Source organism: Artemia sp. Qi Xiang Cuo, chromosome 11 (genome assembly GCF_049724085.1).
Source record: "Artemia sp. Qi Xiang Cuo chromosome 11, ASM4972408v1, whole genome shotgun sequence".
Classification (NCBI taxonomy): domain Eukaryota; kingdom Metazoa; phylum Arthropoda; class Branchiopoda; order Anostraca; family Artemiidae; genus Artemia; species Artemia sp. Qi Xiang Cuo.
The window spans coordinates 32,390,178-32,404,502 of record NC_142804.1 but is presented as its reverse complement, the minus strand read 5'-3'; the positions used below and the strand labels follow the sequence as shown (position 1 = coordinate 32,404,502).

The following is a 14,325-nucleotide window of genomic DNA, read 5'->3' as shown; positions in this document are numbered from 1 at the left end:
TGCTTCAGGTTGTCTTAAACATACGTAATATTTGTTTAGATCTTGCGGTGCTAATTGCCATGTTCATTATCACTCAAAATTCCCTCCTCGTAATTTTAATTTAGTCTTAGAATAATATTTAAAATCACCAAAGGAGACACTCATTTAAGATAAGGTTGTCAAAAAATCGATACCCCGTTAGCAGGCATCCATTGAATAACGAGGGTCTGATGAAGTATTTGGGTTTCTAATAAGTAGTTTCCTTCGAAATCAAGATCAGTGTAATAAGTTTACCAGCAAGAAAAAACCAAATTTTACGATTACGAGAAGTATCAGAATTAAACATAAAAAGCATTATCAGAATAAAAAAAACATGGAATAATCCATCAAAATTCCTAGGACTAGCAATAAGATTTTCCATTGAAATTTATACTTTTACAAAATGCCATTTCATTTTTATCGATTTGAAAAATTGCGAAATAACACTGTCAAAAATGACACTAACATAGAAATGAAAATAAGAAGAAGAAAGATAAAGCACCGATCCTACCCCAGTATGTCTATCTATCAACTATCTACCCCAAGACGTGGAACAAATCTCGGTATAATATCAAATTAAATGGATATTATATTTCTTTAGACGACGTAATAGCCTACATGATGGAAATTTGTTTTTTCTTTTCTTAAGGATACGAGCTGTATGGGAGTCATCCATCAACGTGAACATGTGTTTTCGTTCTTGATTTGTTCAGTGAAAGTATGTTTTTGTTTCCATACTCCTCTAATCCATCTCTTGTTGAACTTGACCACAGTTTATATAATTATAAACTGTCAATTTTAATTTCTTGGTCAGCCTTCTTAAGACCATAGGCGGCTGTGCCTTGTTTGCCTCTCATTACAGGCAATCTAACGGTCTTATGTCAATTTTTGAATTCTTGATCAGTATGCCTAAGACTCTAGGCAGGCATGCCTTTTCAAAAACTAACCTGACAAGTATGTGTCCAATAAGAGAGTCATGCATACTCCTGCCATTTACCCATGCCCCAACCATTTAAACATTAGCCTCTCAATTACTTGGACTATCTGTCTTGGCTTTTCTCTGTCTACAATTACCCAGCGTCTTGATCCAACCTATGCAACCTATTGCAAAATACTTGATAACTTCAATTCAAAATCAACGGAATTTAAACATTTGCCTCTCAATTACTTGGACTATATGTCTTGGTTTTTCTCTGTCTACAATTGTCCAGCGTCTTGATGCAACCTATTGCAAAATACTTGATAACTTCAAATACTTGTCTACAATTACCCAGCGTCTTGATCCAACCTATGCAACCTATTTCAAAATACTTGATAACTTCAATTCAAAATCAACGGAATTTAAACATTTGCCTCTCAATTACTTGGACTATATGTCTTGGTTTTTCTCTGTCTACAATTGTCCAGCGTCTTAATGCAACCTATTGCAAAATACTTGATAACTTCAAATACTTATCTACAATTACCCAGCGTCTTGATGCAACCTATGCAACCTATTTCAAAATACTTGATAACTTCAACTGTGAACTTGACGAAGAGCTCTAGTTCAACTCTCCCTTTTACCAGAGAAGAACAGGATGGAGAAATCCACCTTTTTGTTGAACAAATGGTTGTTTTCACTTGGATAGGAGGTAAACTTGGGCCCGTTATTACAGATCCAATAGAATGGGCCTGTAATACCATTTGAATCTAGGTTGATAATCAGTGTTGCAAGTGCAACATTTTCTCGATAGAATTAATACCATTTGAATCTTGGGTGATAATCAGTGTTGCAAGTGCGATATTTTCTCGATAGAATTAATACCATTTGAATCTAGGGTGATAATCAGTGTTGCAAGTGCGACATTTTATTGATAGAATTATATTTTTTCATTAAAGGTATTCTGACACATTGTTGTGTTAATACAAACAAAAAAATGCTTCCCTAAAAAAAAACTAAAAGTATAAACTCGACGTTCAAATAAGTTTCAAAACATCAAAGAAACCCTGGTTGACGTATTCGCTCTTTTTTTTTTGTTAAGAATCTGTCATTCTTGGAGAAAATTTTTACTGAAACTAAATAAAAAGTCACTTGATAAACACACATAAATAAACAATTTTAAGAATAAAATTTTCTTTCACTAGAAAATTTCTTTCTCGAATAAAATTTATATGAATGGGCAAAATTTAGCCCCCTCCTCAAAATCACCCAATGGCTGTGCTAAAAATTGGCGCTATTTAGGAGTTTAGCTAACTGGAAGACAAATTTCAGTTACAGGGATCCCCACTATTTTGCAAACGAAAATCAAGTTTCACTGTTTATTTTGGCACTTCGACAAAGTTCATTGGTATTTGGGAATTTCCTGAGAAATATCGAAAGGGGAGTTTCTTACTTACACATATAAGATAGAAAGTCTCAACAATTCGGAGGTGCGTCTTGTAATGGCTGTGCTAACAATGCAATGGACTTCTTGCAATGGCTGTGCTAACAATTGACACTATTTAGGAGTTTAACTATCTGGAACACAGATCTCAGGTGCAGGGATCACCACTATTTTGCAAACGAAAATCAAGGTTAACTGTTCATTTTGGTAACAAGATAACTGAAAATTTTAATTTTTGGAAATTTAATTAAAACTAAAACAAAAATGAATAAAAGTATAAAAAAAATATTGTTTCTCTCAAAAATGAGGGGTAGTGACAAATAATAAATTCAATGTTTGAAATACATCTTGTCTTTAATAAAGCTCAAATGAAACTAAGAACGTTTAGAGAGTTTGAGGGAGCGGTGGCCTCACCAGTATTTGTGGTAGTTCTTAGTTACAAACTTGATTAGTGTTGGGATATTTTTGTTGTTGTTGTTATTGGTCTTACGAAAAAAAACTTTCGAATAATAATCATTTCCAGTAAAGCACAAATGACAGTCTAGCCTTTATAGTGTTAAGCGAGGCGGTAGCTACACTCTTATTTGTGGACAACTTCCGTTCATATCAAGTTTGACTTGGTTATTTATTTTAATTTCTGTTTGATTTAGGTTTTAATTATTAATTCATAGTAATTCCTGTCTGTTTAAAGTTTTATTGTTGTATAATCGTTATACTTTTCTTCTTCCGATATCATAATATTAAAAGAAAATCTTCAAATCTTTTTTGCTTGGAAAAGGTTTTTTAAATTCAATCTTGAAAATTGGACAATTAATCTCAAGAATTATAACTGTAAATTCTAAATCATAATTGTATTATGTATCCCTATAATATTTGTAAAATCTTTGCACTATCACTTGATTTTGCAAAAACACACTTAAAAAAATTAATACATTTACTTAAAGAACAATCAGTATAAAATTAACAACTCAATTTATTTATTGTATACATTATCACAGCACAATTTAAAAGGCACAGAATGTATGGAGAGAATTTCTTGGCAAAAGAAATGTTCCAGGAATGCTGAACCATTCCTCCTCATACCTTAGTCATGCTCAAGTTTCAGCTTGAGAAAAATAAACAAAATTCGAGTTTAGTGCCGATATTAATTACTAGGCTAAAATAAACACCTTTTTCAGTAAACATATCGAAAGAGCAAACGCTGAAAGATTTTAAAAATATCATTTTTTTTGTAGCTTGGCAATACGGTGCTCAGAGTTCGATCCTAGCTGCCGTAAGGCTAGGCAACAGACTTTCTATCTTTCCCTGTAAAAAAGGTCAAGTGACTGTAGTGTTGGTACGTAACAGCGCATTTTTTTTTGGGGGGGGGGGGGTGATGGAGTAGAAGGGGGCTACAAAAATCTTTAAACACGCATCAAAAGTTTATTTTTGTTACGTTTTTATGAGTCAAGCGAAAATTCGGGAGGGGGGGCAACTCTGCAACCCCCTTCCATGGATACGGCCTTGAATATTGGTAATTGTTGACGCCCTGTGCGCCATCGATGGCTCTTGAGAATGGTAGTTGCTAATTATTCAGAACACACTCAAGTGCAGGGACGAATCTAGAGCAAAGTCTTGGGGGGGGGGGGCAATGTGACAAGGGCATCAATGAGCACAATCTTGGGGGGGAGGGGAATGTTACAAAGGTGCCATTAATTGACGAAATTGACAAATTTGTTCTAAAAAAAAGAGTAAAAAAAAGATAAAAACACGGAAAAAACACGGGGGTGAAGTATAGCGGGTTTACATGCAAAATGTGTTAGCTATAATTATTCTGCATATTATGAAGTAAGAATTGTTTAAAACTTCACACTGTCCAAATACGTAACCCCCCCCCCCCTAATGTGCAAATTTATAGCCTAAATTCTATAAGTCCAATGCATTCTGCCATCAAATTATGAAACCGGTATAAGAACTGTTTTTACAGATATACAGATTAAAATTCTTGTGTGTTCTGAATAAATAACCTTGAAGCACCATGAAGATTTTTATCATTTATCTTTGTTGTACTGAATAAATTCAGATAGTAAAGTTAGTCTCGTATCGTAAAACGAAAACGTGCTTAACTAATTCACGAGTCAAATGTGGAAACAACTCTTACTTTTTCTTCTACTGAAGTTAATGGCAGTATATAGAAAACACTAACCTTGTTACAATTGATTCGCTACCAAATAGTGAACGTCTACATAAATCATTCACCATTTTTTACACAGCGTGGTTACTGCGTTTTCTTTCAATCCCCGTCTATGATGACTTTCATTATTATGTGTGAATATAGGTTAGATCTTAGTAATAAATGCCTTGAAATCTCCTCAATTCCTCAATAGTACTATAGTTACAATATGGCTAATCTATTAAACTGTAAACTAATGTCAATCAACCTGTCATACATCTATGAAATCAGCTTGTCAACATAAATAAATTTTGTACATTTTGTATTAATTTCTGGTTTCACATGCAAACAAAGCCAGTTGGCACCTGACATGAATTTCGGAATTTCCAGTCTTATATATTCGTCTGTGAGTTTTTGACTTTTGCGATCTTTGTTTGCGGTTTAAGTGTTACATATATATATATATATATATATGCATATGCATATATATATATATATATATATATATATATATATATATATATATATATATATATATATATATATATATATATATATATATATATATATTTTTTTTTTTTTTTTTTTTTTTTTTTGTATATATCAGTATGAGTTTAGTATCTGAACTAAAAGAACTAACTTAGGAACCTAATGAGATTATCTTTTGTACTGTACTGTGTTAGATTGCGCAATTAACTTGCGGATATAATTGTGAGGGATTGTTCACTTCGTACAAAGTAAGGTATTATTTATCATAGTGAATAATTTAGTTCCATACCTGAATATTTACTTTTGGTCAAGTAACCTTGAATTAAGACTGATTAACAGTTCGTGAATCTGTAGTGTCTCGTCAGACTAAATGTCGGGAAAAAAGCAGCCCCTAAGGCTACCACCCGAGAAGGATACTCCCACTGAAACCCTTGGCCAGTCGCCCTTCCAACCTTCTTCTAAAACTCTTTCTAGAACCCCCCCCCCCCCAACGACGCGGTCCAAAACAGTTATCCACTTTCCAGGAATTCAGGCCTTAGCCGCAACTAACTCTAATGAAAGAGGGGAGACGCCTGGCAAAAAGAGGAAACTCATTCGCCAGTGATTGTGCAACCCCTCCCTTCAAGTGTGCCAGAAACTAGTACTACAAATTACCCCAATTATTATACTGTCTCAATCAAGAAAACCAATGGCCAACCCTTCGAATAATGCAAATTAGGAAAGCTGTCTTTCTGATCGCCAAGGTAAATTTTGAACTTGTTTTCAAGCAGGACGAGTCTATTGATATTTACTTTACGTCTTCTCAGGCGGCAGACCATGTCCTGTCAAAATCCAAAGAAATAATTCTTGATGGCTCGAAAATTTTTGCCACAAAAAAAGATGTGGAAAAGTTACACAAGTATGTGCTTTATGGTGTTGATACCAGTGTAAAAGTGGAGGAAATACAAACTGAACTAATAGATTCTTCAGGCCTTCTCATAAATCCTTCAACTACAATAAGGCTAAGTTTAAACAAAGAAGGAGTCCTTCACCCAAGCCGTTCAATCCTCAATTCCTGCAAAGTTGAGGTAAACAGAGAAACATTCTTGTACGGTATGTCCCTTTTTTATAATATTTATAAACCTAAGCCCCTACAATGCTCCACTTGTCTGGCCCACGGCAACAGCAAAATCACTGCAAACAGTCCCATCCGTCTTGCCTTAAGTGTGGGAAAACAGGCCACGCAATTAGTGAATGCCCTGAGTCAGACCCTTTCTGCAGAAATTGTAAACGTAAGGGACACACAACCCTCCAAAAACAATCTTGCCTGGCTCACCAAAAGCGAGTCGTAATCCTTTGAACATCGGATAAAATGAACCTACCCTACTCAGTTGTAGCTGCAAGAATCCCTCGGCAACCCACACCCCATCGGCCCACTAGAAGCCAAGCAACAGTTGTTGTAGAAGATGCAAATACACTATCATTTCCTAAAGAGGCAGACAATGTTCGTACGTAAGTTTACTCCAACATCCTGACCTCGAAAAGATTCATCCGAAAGTTGCCAAGAATGGTAAAGACTTGCAACTTATATCACAGTCAGACACTTAATTGAGGTTAGTAATGAGCCTGAGGAAACCAAAAATATTCTCAAGAAGAAAGCTATCACTAAACTCCTAGGTGATGACATCTTACAAACAGCTATAGCTCAACTATCTTCCATCAAAAAGGACATAGATTCCACATCGAAGCTAGTTAAGCCTGTTGAGTCAACTGCAAATCAAATCGATACCACTGTTCTAGTCAAAGGCAAGAAATCTAAGAAAGAAACTTAGATCACAGTTGATATTTGAATGTGTATTAAGTAAGATTTTACATTTCTCACGAATTTATCACTGTGCAAAAATATTGCTTTTAACTATTATAATGATTGATATAATTTATCTACTAGCCCCTCAGCTAATCCTGATGACCCATTAAACCAAATTAACTGTGAATATCTCGACACTTTTGATTTTGTAAAAAATGTAAAACCTAAGCTAATGGAAAAGACCAAACTTAATGTAATTTGTTTTAACATCAGAAGCATACGAGATAAGTGGACTAATTTTAAAGATTTAATTTTAAATAACGGTTACTGCCCTTTCGACGTAATTGGAATAACGGAGACGTGGCTTTCAGAAATTGATGATACTAACGAATTTTCCCTCCCTGGCTTCCAAGCTATTCATATTGAAAGAAAATTAACCAAGTCATCTGGTGGCATTTTTCTTTACATCCGGTCAAGTCTAAAATTCACCAGGCTATTACACAGTGAATCCTTATTCTCGCAGCCTATAAATAATAGATGCATTTATTCAATAATTGTAGACATAAGTGATGACGACAATTCTTTTATTTTTTCAATGTTTTATAAACCACCCTCATTTCCGACACCTTTCTTTTGTAATCTGTTTGATGACTTTTCTAGTCATCAAACAGGCAATAGTTTTTGGGGACTTCAATTGTAATTTACTAAATGTTAGCAATAATAATGATTGTGATAACTTCTTTGAAACATTTACCTCAAGCGGCCTTCTTCCAACAATCCTTTTTCCTACTAGAGTTGATTCTATGAGGTCTACGGCTACTCTAATTGATAACATTTTTGTATCCACTTCCCTAGAAAACCACCTGTCCTCCATAATACTATTCTCTGACGTGTCAGACCACTTTCCGATCTATCTCTCCCTACACTCCCTCCCATATACTCAACCCTCTAGAACTAATACCCCTACGGCTAATAGAATATATAATTTTGTGAATATGAACCGGTTCATGGATCTTTTGAAATCCTTTGACTGGTACAGGGTTTTGGATTCTCAGGATGTTAATTCAGCCACAAATGGTTTTACACAGGGACCGAGTGATCTTATCAGTTCAACCTTTCCAGTCCGTAAATCAAACCGAAAAACTACCCATATACGCCCCTGGATGTCCAATAGCCTGTTAATCTCTTCATACCGTAAAAACGACCTATATAGAGCGAGGAGAGTTTGGGGAGGATAAAGAGCGGGGAGAGTTTACTTGTTTTTTTGGGAAGTATCCAAGTGTAGTAGATTATATAGTTGTAAATAAGTCTCTTTGGCCGGATTGAGCTTGTTTAGGGGTGGTCCCGGTTTTGGGTTCTGATCACCTGCCGATTAGGTTGTCTTTGAAAGTGTTAAAAAAGAGGGCATTAAAAAGGTCATTGGGGGGTTTTAGGAGCAAGGTATTAGAAGAAGTATTAGAAGTTAGAGATCCATTGAGGCTAGAATCACAGGAAGAAGAGAAGGTTAAGGTTAAGCTGTTAGGAGATGAATTTCAGGCAGGACTAGAGAAGGGAGAAATATTGGCAAATGATGGAAAAATAGAAGAGTCATTAAAGGTATTAATTGATAGTTTGTATGAAGTAGGTGTTATTACAGCTCAGAAACAACCACGGAAGTTAAATGGTTTTTTTGATGGTGAATGCGTAGAGAAAAAATCAGAGTTGGTGCAAACATTGGAGCTACTGAGACAATGTTCATATGAGGAGAGGGAATATCTTTATAATATGTATAAAAGCCGAAGAGAAGAGTATAAGAAACTGTTAAAAGTGAAGAAGTATAAATTTCAAGAGGAGGAAGCAGAGAGAATGAAAAGGGAATTTAGGAATAGTAACAAGAATGAGTTTTGGAAAATAATAAAAAAATCGGTTATAAACGCTTCTGACAAGACGAGTATCCCGCCGGCGGAAAGTTGGCCAGAATTCTTCGAAAGCATGATGACAAAAAGAGAGGAAACGGATAGCCTGAGTCGGTGGGTGGTCGGGGAAAACCTTGTGGAATTCCCTCTAAAGGAAGAAGATTACAAACTACTGCAGCCTTTCACAGGTGAGGAAATATGGAATTCGCTAAAGAAGATGAGAGGGACCTCAGCACCAGGAGTTTATGGCATCCCAACAAGGCTCTGGAAGTGGTCTAGGGTATATTTGTTGCCTTTGTTATCAATGTTATTTTCAAGTGTCCTTAGCAAGTTGGTTTGGCCTCAACAGTGGAATATTTCAATAGTTTTACCACTTTTTAAAAAGGGAGACCAAGCATTGCATAAGAATTACAGAGGGATTCGTTTAGGAAATAGCCTTAGTAAATTATTTTGTAAAGTGTTAGTTGGCTAGATTAGATAGTTGGCTTAAAGAATCAAATAAGTTAATAGAAATTCAGGCAGGGTTTCGAGAGGATTATAGTGGGGTAGATCAGATATTTATTTTGTATGGGCTTATTAGGAAGTATATGAGGAAAAGGGATGGTAGGCTATACGTAGCTTTTTTGGACCTGCGAGGTGCATTCGATGAAGTTTCACGAGATTTGTTAGTAGAAGGACTTATAAAGTTAGGGCTGCCGAGACGTTTTGTAGGATTGGTTGTTAAAATGTATTTGGTTGTTAGAATGGTATTTAAGGTAGGAAATTCTTACTCTAGGGCAATTGTCAGTAGGTAAGAGGTTAAACAAGGTTGTACAATTTCACCTAGGTTGTTTTCCCTGTATCTTAATGATATAGAAGATTATATGCTAGGGCAGGGAGCCCCAACTCTAAATCTGTCTGCAATGCAGGTGTTTGCTCTGTTATTTGCGGATGATATAGTATTGGTGGCTAAAGATGGGCCTGACCCTCAAAAACTGCTAGGAATGGTGTCCTTATACCTAAATGAGAAGCGTTTGGTCCTAAATGTCACAAAGTTAGTAGTTATGGTATTTCGACAACATGGAAATATAGAGGAAAGGTTTAGTGTAGGAGAAGAAGTGCTTAAACTAGTTGAAGATTTTGTTTATTTAGGATGCAAGTTTACTTCAAATGGTAGGTGGAAAGGGCAAATTGATTATTTAGCTAGTAAAGGTCTTAGGGCTATATGGTTAGTTTTAAAGAGTAGTGTTTTGAAAGTAAGACTGACAGACCTTAGGCTTCAGAAAAGGATATTCCAGACTAAGCTAGCTTCCGTAATGTCTTTTGCAGTAGAGGTTTAGGGTATGGAGAAGGATGATAAGGTAGACCGGCTACAGTTGATGTAATTTAAGCGGTTAATGGGGGTTAGTGATAAGTTTAATCATGTAGTATTAAAAGGTGATTTAGGTTTTTTATCATTAAGGGTGGGAAGGTTAGTGCCGATAGTAAATTATTGGGAAAGGATTATAAATCTGCCTAGTAGGAGGCTAGTAAAGAATGCATATGCGGAGATGCTAGTAGATGGCAGGAAAAGTTCTTGGTCAAACCGGGTTAAAGAGACTATTGATAGATGAGGTTTTAGTGAGTGTTAGAATGAGGGCAAGGGGCTAGGTGTGGAAGTGGGGCTAGTTGCAAAAAAGTAAAGGATAGACTAATAGAGAAGGAAATTCAAAGGTGGCAGAATCAGAAATCATCCTCGGCGTCCCTGGGGCTGTATGGGCTGGCAAAGGAGGTTTGGGGGGAGGAAGTTTACTTTAAAGCGGGGATGAGTAGTGAGGATTTAAGATGGGTAATTTCGGTTCGTGGTAATTTTTTCGGTATTGGAGAAAGGAGGAAATATATTGGGAATTATAGGATTAAAAATGGTCCTTACCAGTGTCCTATGTGTGGAGAGGAGGAAGATCTTATCCATTTTATGGGTACATGCCAGGAGTTAAGAAATTTGAGGAGGGATGTGATTTCAACAGATTTTGGAGGGGTGGAATGGATTCAAAAAATTTTAAAAAGTAGAAATTTTGATGATTTTAGAAGGTTGGGTAAATTTGTAAGAGTGGGTATGGCACATAGAGAAACTTTTTTGATGAATTGTGAGTAATTTATTGTGTGTTTTTTTTTGTATTTATTTTTGTTTTGTTATTTTGCCATGGCCCGATAAGGCTTTTGTTGCAATAAATATCTATCTATCTATCTATCCATCTATCTATAAGTTAGCTTGCAAAACCAGCAGCATTATGGACCTAACTAATTATAAAAAATACAAAAACTTCTATACCAAACTCGTCCGGGAAGCAAAAAATATTATTATTATTCAAAAATATCTCACTGCAAAGGGAACTTGCAAAAAAATTGGTTCACAATAAATGAAATTCTTTCAAAAAAAGTAATTCAAGATCTATACCCATTAACCTTAAGGACATCAGTGGCAGATTAATTGACCCAATTTCAGTACCAGATGCTTTTAATGATTATTTCACCAATATTCCAAATGCTAACTCCTGTTCCCCCTCCAAGTCAGTACACCCTAGCAAGAATGCCAGATCCATATTTTTCACTCCAACTGATAGTAAAGAGGTGCTTCAAGTTATCAAATCTCTCTCTAATAGTAGTACACCTGACTTCTTTGGCATAAGTAATAAGCTTCTTAGGACCGCATCTTCCTATGTTTGTGAACCCATTGTGCACATAGCAAATCTGTCTATGACCAATGGAGTCTTCCCAGAAATATTTAAATCAGCTATCCCGATTCATTAAAAAAGGCGATCCGTCTGAGATAACTAATTATCGTCCAATCTCACTTCTCCCAGTTATATCCAAAGTGCTCGAGAGAATTATCTTTCGATTTACTTCTCCCTTTTTTTAGGATTAATCCTGTTGATTCGTTGATTTATCCTAATCAGTCTAGCTTCCGTTCCAAATTTTCAACTGCTCATGCACTAATCGACGCCACACAGTTTATACGTTCCCAACTTGACCTTAAAAATACTGTATTGAGCTTATTTCTGGATTTTTCTAAGGCCTTTGACAAGGTTGATCACAGTGTTTTATAAAGTAGACTCAAGAACATAGGGACTCGTGGAATTCCTTTCTCATCGTTCGGCTCTTATCTCTCTGGTAGAGTACAGAGTGTGAGTCTGGGTGGCATGACCTCGCATCCCCTATCTATCCAGAGTGGCTTCCCGCAGGGTTCTGTTCTTGGTCAAATACTTTTTCTCCTTTATATTAATGATTTGGTCCCTTTTGAACAAATTATTCAAATATTTATCCCCTTTGAACAAATCATTAAAAAATTAAATCTATCCCTTGCATACTCTGCTTACCATAAAAATCTTCCTCGCCAATTATTATCTTATTTTAATTGTAATAATTCTGAAGGCCTCGGTCTCCGTTCATCCAACCGTTCCTTCATTGTCCCCAAGTGTGTCTCTAGCTTCGCCCAGCGATCCCCCATTTATAAGTCTATACTTCAATGGAATATAATACCCTCCAGTATTCAGCTATCCACAAGTTTTCGCACGCTGTATAACAATGTTACTAAACTTTGATATTATAATTCTCTAATTTTTTAATCAGTTCGCTTTAATTCACCTGTGTTTTCTCTTTCTTTTTTCTTTTTTTCCCCCTTCTTTATTTTCAATTTTTTGTTGTTATTGTCCTCAACAAGTTTGCTTCCAGGATCCTTATTATTATTGGTGTTATGTTTCATTTTTATTTGAATAAATTGAAATTGAATATATATATATATATATATATATATATATATATATATATATATATATATATATATATATATATATATATATATATATATATATATATATATATATATATATATATATATATATATATATATATATATATATATTATATATATATATATATATATATATATATATATATATATATATATATATATATATATTAAAAGAAAGAGAGATAAAATTACCTTAAAATTACCACCACCTTAAAAGAAAAGAGAGATAAAATTATATAAACTATTTCCCCCTAGACTTAGAAAAATACATTCCCCCTCTCTCCCTACTCCAAGAAATTTCATGAAATGGTGCCACTGGGGAATTAAGGGGGAATCAAACACACTTCCTTATTTCGCTGACAAAAGAATAAATGCAATTCGTTGGAAGTTTTAATGTGACCCTTAGATTACGAAGACGATGTCCGGTGAACATGGTCCCCTTACAATCATTTCCAGAGAGAGTAAAATTCCCCACTGCTTCCTCCTTAAAGCCACGAGCATCACCACCTTAAAAGAAAAGAGAGATAAAATTATATAAATATTATATAAGATAAAATATATATATATATATATATATATATATATATATATATATATATATATATATATATATATATATATATATATATATATATATATATATATATATATATATATATATATATATATATATATATATATATATATATATATATATATGTCTTTATATATATATATATATCTTTATATATCTTTATATATATATATATATATATATAAATATAAAGATATATATATATCTTTATAAGTAAGCCATAATTGCTTATGTATTCATGTATTTATTTTTTCTAGAAAATGGCTCCATATTTTTTCGGGAAAATTGGCGTCCTTAGATATTGTGGCCTAAAAAAACGATCTAGATAGGTCAGAAGTTTGAGAAAATTCGTTCGGAAACTTTATTTTGGGGAAAAAATATTTATGCGAGTGACGTCATTTTTGTATACATTAGTATTGCGATGACGTTGTCACACTTGTCACACCTATGTGGAAAAATTGAAGATTTCATGCATGGAAAAGTTTACAGTAAATTGCTGAAAGAGAAAAACTGGTTACGCAAAAATATTTGTATATATTTGGACAAGCGATCGAAAATGGCTCCATATTTTTTCGGGAAAATTGGCGTCCTTAGATATTGTGGCCTAAAAAAACGATCTAGATAGGTCAGAAGTTTGAGAAAATTCGTTCGGAAACTTTATTTTGGGAAAAAAATATTTATGCGAGTGTCATTTTTGTATACATTAGTATTGCAATGACGTTGTCACATTTGTCACACATATGTGGAAAAATTGAAGATTTCATGCATGGAAAAGTTTACAGTAAATTGCTGAAAGAGAAAAACTGGTTACGCAAAAATATTTGTATATATTTGGACAAGCAATCACAACAATTCAAAAACCTTAAAAAAAGAAAACCAAATTTTGAAGCTTAGTAAAAATCATTGTTAAAACTCAGACTTGATTCAATTATCTTTTTAAGACATAAAAAAAAAAGTCAAAATTTTTTTCACAAAGGCCGTTTAATTAGCTTAGATAGCTCTTTTGAAAGTACTAAAAAAAACTTTAGCGTAAAGAGCGAGGTATTGACTAGGGGGGCAAACCCCCTAATATACTTAATAATTTCTGTTCGTTTTAAGTTTTAATGTTGCTCCTTACCTTCAGCTGAAAAACTTGTTTTTTTATTTAATTCCTGATCGTTTTTTTAAGTAATGCTGGGAAATCTGCCCCCCCCCTCATAGAAATTTCCCTTCCCCCTAGAAAACATGCTCCATGGAAAGATCCTCCCACATTACCTTGTCCTCCGACCCTCCTTCCACC

The 14,325-nt window shown here is 34.5% G+C and overlaps 1 protein-coding gene across 4 annotated transcripts in view; it reads left to right on the top strand.

Moving 5' to 3' along the window:
• Positions 1-14,325, top strand: part of Ca-beta (Calcium channel protein beta subunit) — a 295,614-nt gene that overhangs the window by 196,412 nt on the left and 84,877 nt on the right. The window lies entirely within an intron of this gene.